The 5,962-nt window shown below is 42.1% G+C and overlaps 1 long non-coding RNA gene across 1 annotated transcript; it reads left to right on the top strand.

Moving 5' to 3' along the window:
- The first annotated feature begins 1,760 nt into the window (after nt 1-1,760).
- On the top strand, nt 1,761-4,038 carry LOC121137440. Its single transcript, XR_005874662.1, has 2 exons — nt 1,761-3,596; nt 3,779-4,038. It is a non-coding gene; the product is annotated as an uncharacterized LOC121137440 (long non-coding RNA).
- The last annotated feature ends 1,924 nt before the right edge of the window (nt 4,039-5,962 follow it).

Below are 5,962 nucleotides of genomic sequence, written 5' to 3'. Positions count from 1 at the left end.
AACGCAGGACACTGTGTGTGCTGGGCTGTGGTGATATCTTGCTGGTGCTCTAATAAATAAAGCTTGCCTGGGGATCAAAGTGCAAGTGGGGCGCTATCCACCAGTTAACCCTTGGGGCCAGGCTCTTGGGATCCCAAGCCTTTAATCCCAGCGCCAGTATGGTGGAGAGACGAGTAGAAGGTGGGAGGAGACCGGAGCTTTCCCGTTTTTGGTCTAAGAATTTCTTAGAAGTAAGAACTCTAAACCAGGCCGGGTGGTGGTGGCGCATGCCTTTAATCCCAGCACTTGGGAGGCAGAGGCAGGCGGATCTCTGTGAGTTTGAGACCAAGCCTGGTCTACCAAGCAAGTTCCAGGACAGGCTCCAAAACAATACAGAGAAACCCTGTCTCGAAAAAACCAAAAAATAAATAAATAAAAGAACTCTAAGCCAGGCGTTGGTGATGCAAGCCTTTAATCCCAGCACTTGGGAGGCAGAAGCAAGCAGATCTCTGGGAGTTCAAGGCCAGCCTGGTCTACAGAAGAACTCTAGTGACTGGCTGCTTCTCCGATTTTTCAGCTTTCACCCACTAATATCTGACTCCAGGTTATCCATTGAGTTACAGACCTAGCTCATTGTCATTATTTCTTTTGAGAAACCTGCCTGACTCCATTTTAAAGACAAGTGCCATTATGCTGTATTCTTAAAAATAAGTTTTTATTTCCTGTGAAAGTTGAGTAGCTGTTTCCTGGAACCTGACCTTCCTCAACCAATGGCCTTGATTTGTTTTTTAGAATACCCTGGCCCTCCCTGACTCTTCCTGATTCTCCCTGACCCTCCTTGAGGCCTTCTAATCACCTGGTGGGTAATCACATGATTTTTTAAAAAGTTTTTTGTTTGTTTTGTATATTTCCTTATTGCCCCATTATCTCCCTTTTGTGAAAGTATTTGGGTGATTTTATTCCTTAAAAGGGGCCCGAGAGGTGAATTCAGGGCTTCTCTCTTTAGCCCAACTTAGGAGGCAGTCGCTGGCCAGCTCTTGAGTGCACCCCAATAGAAATCAAGCTTGCTTTAAAATCAGTTCAAATTGTGGTAGTGGTCATATTCTTACTGTTGGGATTAATACTTTTATAATTTTTTTCTTTCTCACAGACTTCTGATTCTTTATCTTATATTAAATCCTATTACAAGGTTTTTTGTACTATAAGACTTTTATACTCCACATTTTATTGCATTAATGGCCTTTTATTTCAGCTTACCAGTATATTTTTAAGATCTGTTTTTCTTTTTTAAAGATTCATTTATTGAGGCAGGCGGATCTCTGTGAGTTCGAGGCCAGCCTGGTCTACAGAGCGAGTTCCAGGACAGCCTCCAAAGCCACAGAGAAACCCTGTCTCGAAAAACCAAAAAAAAAAAAAAAAAAAGATTCATTTATTTTTATTTAGGAAGTAGAATTACAAATGGGTTTCAACTGCCATGTGACTTTTGGAATAGAATCTGAACCTAGGTCCTCTATAACAGCAGCCAGTCTCTTAACTGCTGAACCATCTCTCTAGCCCCAAATTACAGTTTTTTAATAATACATTTGGTTGTTGACCATTTCGTCCCCTATTGCTATTTGTTCTTATTTGCATATACTACAGAATTTCAGCATTTTACTTTTCGAAGTTTAAAGTAAAATCCCCTTAAAAAATTGAAATTATTCAACCTATGGTGGAAAGCTTCAAGTTAACAAAAAATATTCTCAAGAATTTTTAAAGCCTTCTAAAAATATCACTAGGCTTTAAAAATATTTTCCTTTTTTATTCCCCAAATGGTGCCAGCTGTGCAATTTTGCTTCCAGCCAGAATATTGCTTTCAACTTCCACTGAGTGTTTTTTCCCTGCATTAAGCAAGCTATTTTGGATGACATTTGCCATAGCCTGAGAGAATACTGAAATGTGCTTACATATTGCAAGACATAAAATTACTACATGTGATTAGATATGCAATGAATAAATTGCAATCATTTTAGATTTTTAAAGTTTTTTTTCTTAAAGTCCCTTTCTTTAATTTTTTTTTCTATTCTGTGGTCTTTAAGAGAATAAGTGAGGGGGTTCCCCTCTTGTACTGTAAGATATTTGTAGACATTGCCCCAAATACCACCTGGATCCCCAAGAACAAGGTGGGAACAGCCCTTTTGAAGGACATCATAGAACAGTGTCTCTGTACTGACCACGGACTCAGTACATCAAGGCTTTTCCCGTTCTGCATGTGTTGTCTCCTATTGCATTTTCTATTCTTTCAGCCGATTGGCTTATTTTCTCACCTCAGCAAACCCAATCTCATCACCTCTCAGTACTCTCCCCATTCAAGGACAGCTAGTCTTACAGATCAACCTCTCCTGACCCTTCCTTCCTAGACTCTCTCCCCTGAACTGGCCACTCAGGTACCCTGGCCAACATCCCTTCCACATCCTCAGTATCCTGAGAGCAAGGAAGGAAGGGAAAGGAGGGGAAGACAGAAACACTCAAGGTCTTACTTGATTTTTTAAAGACAATGGGCAGAACGCTTTGATTACTAAGCAGGGCCCTAAGGACTCCAAACTCCAGCCATAGCAGTTTGGTTTCAAGTGTGGTGGCTTACGTGACTTTGCTCTCCTGTTCCACTGAAGCATTTGGGTAATATACACACTTTTTCTTCTTGGCTAGGGGGTAATGTACACACCTTTTCTTCTTGGCTAGGGGGTAATGTACACACCTTTTCTTCTTGGCTAGGGGGTAATATACATACCTTTTCTTCTTGGCTAGGGGGTAATATACATACCTTTTCTTCTTGGCTAGGGGGTAATATACACACCTTTTCTTCTTGGCTAGGGGGTAATGTACACACCTTTTCTTCTTGGCTAGGGGGTAATATACATACCTTTTCTTCTTGGTTAGGGGTAATATACATACCTTTTCTTCTTGGTTAGGGGTAATATACATACCTTTTCTTCTTGGTTAGGGGTAATATACATACCTTTTCCTCTTGGTTAGTGAGTTCTGCTTGAGTTCTGATTTATTGAGGATTGATTACAGTGGGGCATCAGAGAGGCCTGGCCAACTATGAATGAACTGACCTACACTCAAGCATATACAGCTCTGAATTATGGCCCCTCCTACTCTCTCCTCTTCCCACTCTCTCCCTCTCTTTTGTGCCTCTGTCTCCCCCACACCAGGCTCTCTCTCTCTTAACATAGGATTTGAAAAAACAAATATATATGTCTGTAGCGGTTTGAATGAGAATAGCCCCCATTGGTCTATATGTTTCAATGCTTGGTGCCCAGTTAGTGGAGCTATTTGGGAAGGATTAGATGGTATGGTCTTTGAATAGGTGTGACATTTTTGGAGGAGTTGTGTCATGGGGTGGGCTTTGAGGTTTCAAAAGCTCATGCCAAGCCCTGTCTGTCTGTCTGTCTGTCTGTCTGTCTGTCTGTCTGTGCCTCCCTCCAGCTTCCCCTACCTCCACCTCAAGGCCTTTGCCTCTGCCTCTGCCTCTTTTTACAACTTTTGAATCAGAAATGAGCTTGCAGCTACTGTTCAAGCACTGTGCCTGGCTGCCTGCTGCCATCTTCCCTGCCATGAAGGCCATGGATACCGTAAGTAACCTCCCAATTCAATGCTTTCTTCTAAAAAGTGTCTTGGTCATGAGGTCTCCTCCAAGCAATAGAAATTATCTAAGACAATATCCAAATGTATTTGCTAATTTTTGTTACTATGATAAAACATCATGACCAAGAACAACTTGAGAAAAGAGTGTTTTTGGCTTGTGGTACCACAGGGAGAGTTCACAGTGGCCGAAGAGGCATGGCAGCATGCTGCTGGATCACAGAGCCTATTAATCCCATCTTCAACAGCAAACACAGAGAGGAGCATGAACTGGAAGGGGGCCAAGGTTATGAACTCTCAACCCTGCCCCCATGAATTTACTTTCTTCATCAAGGCTCCAACTCTTAAAGGTCCCACAACCTTTCTCAAACGGTGCCAGGAACTATATTTCTTATTCAAAGTATCACATAAAATAAAAAGAAAATTATGTTACATCCAAGAATATGAGAGCTTGTTTGGGGGTTCTAATAGGGAAGCACAGCTACTCATATACCAAGACTGGGGTCCTTCTTCTGTATGGGAAGGTCATCCTCTTTGGTCAAGGGCAGGGGAGGGAGGAAGGCGTTCTTACTTAGCCAGTTAGAACATCTAAATGTACCCTGATGATCAGTTGGGTGAAAGATACTGTAGCCAGGTCCCCATCACATCCTGCATCCAAGCAGATGAACAAAAAAGTATGGCTACTCCAAAGTGTCAGCAACAAAATTTGAGCCATTATAAAACAGGAAAGAAAGTTGGTGCTGTTCACACCTGTAACTACAGTCCAGGCTGAGCAAAAGGACTACTGAGAGTTTGAGGTCACTCACAAAAAGAAAATGTCATTTCTATTCTCAGTTGTGACCACTGGCTCCCTGTAAGCATATTTCTGGAAGTTCTGGGCAGTGTCCAGTCTGTGCATCTTGTCGTCAGACCTGGAAAAAGTCAAGGAAAGTGAGGATTTTCTGTTCACAAACAGGTGAAGGATGTCAAACACAAGATCAAGAAAAAGGAGATGGGGCTGGAGAGATGGCTCAGCAGTTAAGAGCACTGGCTGCTCTTCCCAGAGGTTCTGAGTTCAATTCCCAGTTACCATATGATGGCTCAAAACCATCCGCATTGAGATCTGGTGCCCTCTTCTGTCTAGCAGGCGGATATGTAGGCAGAACACTGTACACATAATAAATAAATCTTAAAAAAAAAATCTGGGTGGTGGTAGCGCACACCTTTAATCCCAGTACTTGGAAGACAGAGACAAGGGCATCTCTGTGAGTTCGAGACCAGCCTGGTCTTCAAAGAGAGTTCCAGGACAGTCTCCAAACCTACAGAGACACCCTGTCTTGAAAAACAAAAACAACTCCCCCCCAAACAACAACAAAAGAAAAAGAAAAAGGAGATAATGAGATATTCAAAGCTCCCGAAGCAGACACATTTATACATCGCTCATGGCACTGTAGAGAAGCCGAGGCAGACTTTTGGCAGCCAAGCAGCTGAAAAGAAAAGCACTAAACACTACAAAATAGACAAACACCATAAGGAAGATCTATTTGAGGATGTTTTTCCCCACAGTGAGCATTCACGTAGGAAAGAGTTTAAAGCTTGACTTGTATTATACTCAGTGAGTCCTGAGTCAACTATGTTCATATTGTTAAATAGTGTAAGGATTTAAAACAAAAATTATAAAAGGTGTGGGGGGTATGGGCGCAGGTGCCCCCAGAGACCAGAAAAGGATATCAGTTCCCTTGGAGTTGGAGTTACATGCAATTGTGGACCACCTGATTTGGATGCTGGGACCTGAACTCATGTCCTCTGAAAAGTAGGAAGTACTCTTAATCTCTGAGCTTTCTCTCCCGTCCCTCAGAATAATCACTTTTAAAGAGAGTTATATGTTACACTTGCTAGGCAGAGCCACATCATTTTTATAAAGCTCTTCCATTTGGTCACATTGTGTTAAACACACAAAAGAAACACACAACCAGAGATTAAAACAACTGATGTTGAAATAAAACAACAACAAAAGTATACTAGATTTTGAAAGGGACAGTTGACAAAGGCCTCCCCATTAAATAAGCCAGGAGTATTGGCATGCCAAGTTGGTAATTACAGGCTCCCCATCTGTGATTAGATTAGAATCCCATCCTTTTCCTAACATAAACAAAATACTGTTTGTGTATTCCCTGTAGGGAAAAGGGACCAGTCAAAGAAACACACCCTGAGCAGAGCCAAAGAAACACACTTTGGCCCTGCAACCAGAACCAAAGAAATGTACCCTGACCCTAAAACCAGTGCCAAAGGAGCACACTTTGTCCCTGGAATCAGAGTCAGTGAAAGAAATGTACCCTGGCCCTAAAATTGGAGCCAAAAGGCTAAAAAGGACCAG

The sequence above is a fragment of the Mesocricetus auratus genome, unplaced genomic scaffold (genome assembly GCF_017639785.1).
Source record: "Mesocricetus auratus isolate SY011 unplaced genomic scaffold, BCM_Maur_2.0 Super-Scaffold_100691, whole genome shotgun sequence".
In the NCBI taxonomy this organism is placed as follows: Eukaryota; Metazoa; Chordata; class Mammalia; order Rodentia; family Cricetidae; genus Mesocricetus; species Mesocricetus auratus.
The sequence above is the reverse complement of the archived record's forward strand: the minus strand, read 5'-3'. Positions and strand labels throughout refer to the sequence as shown.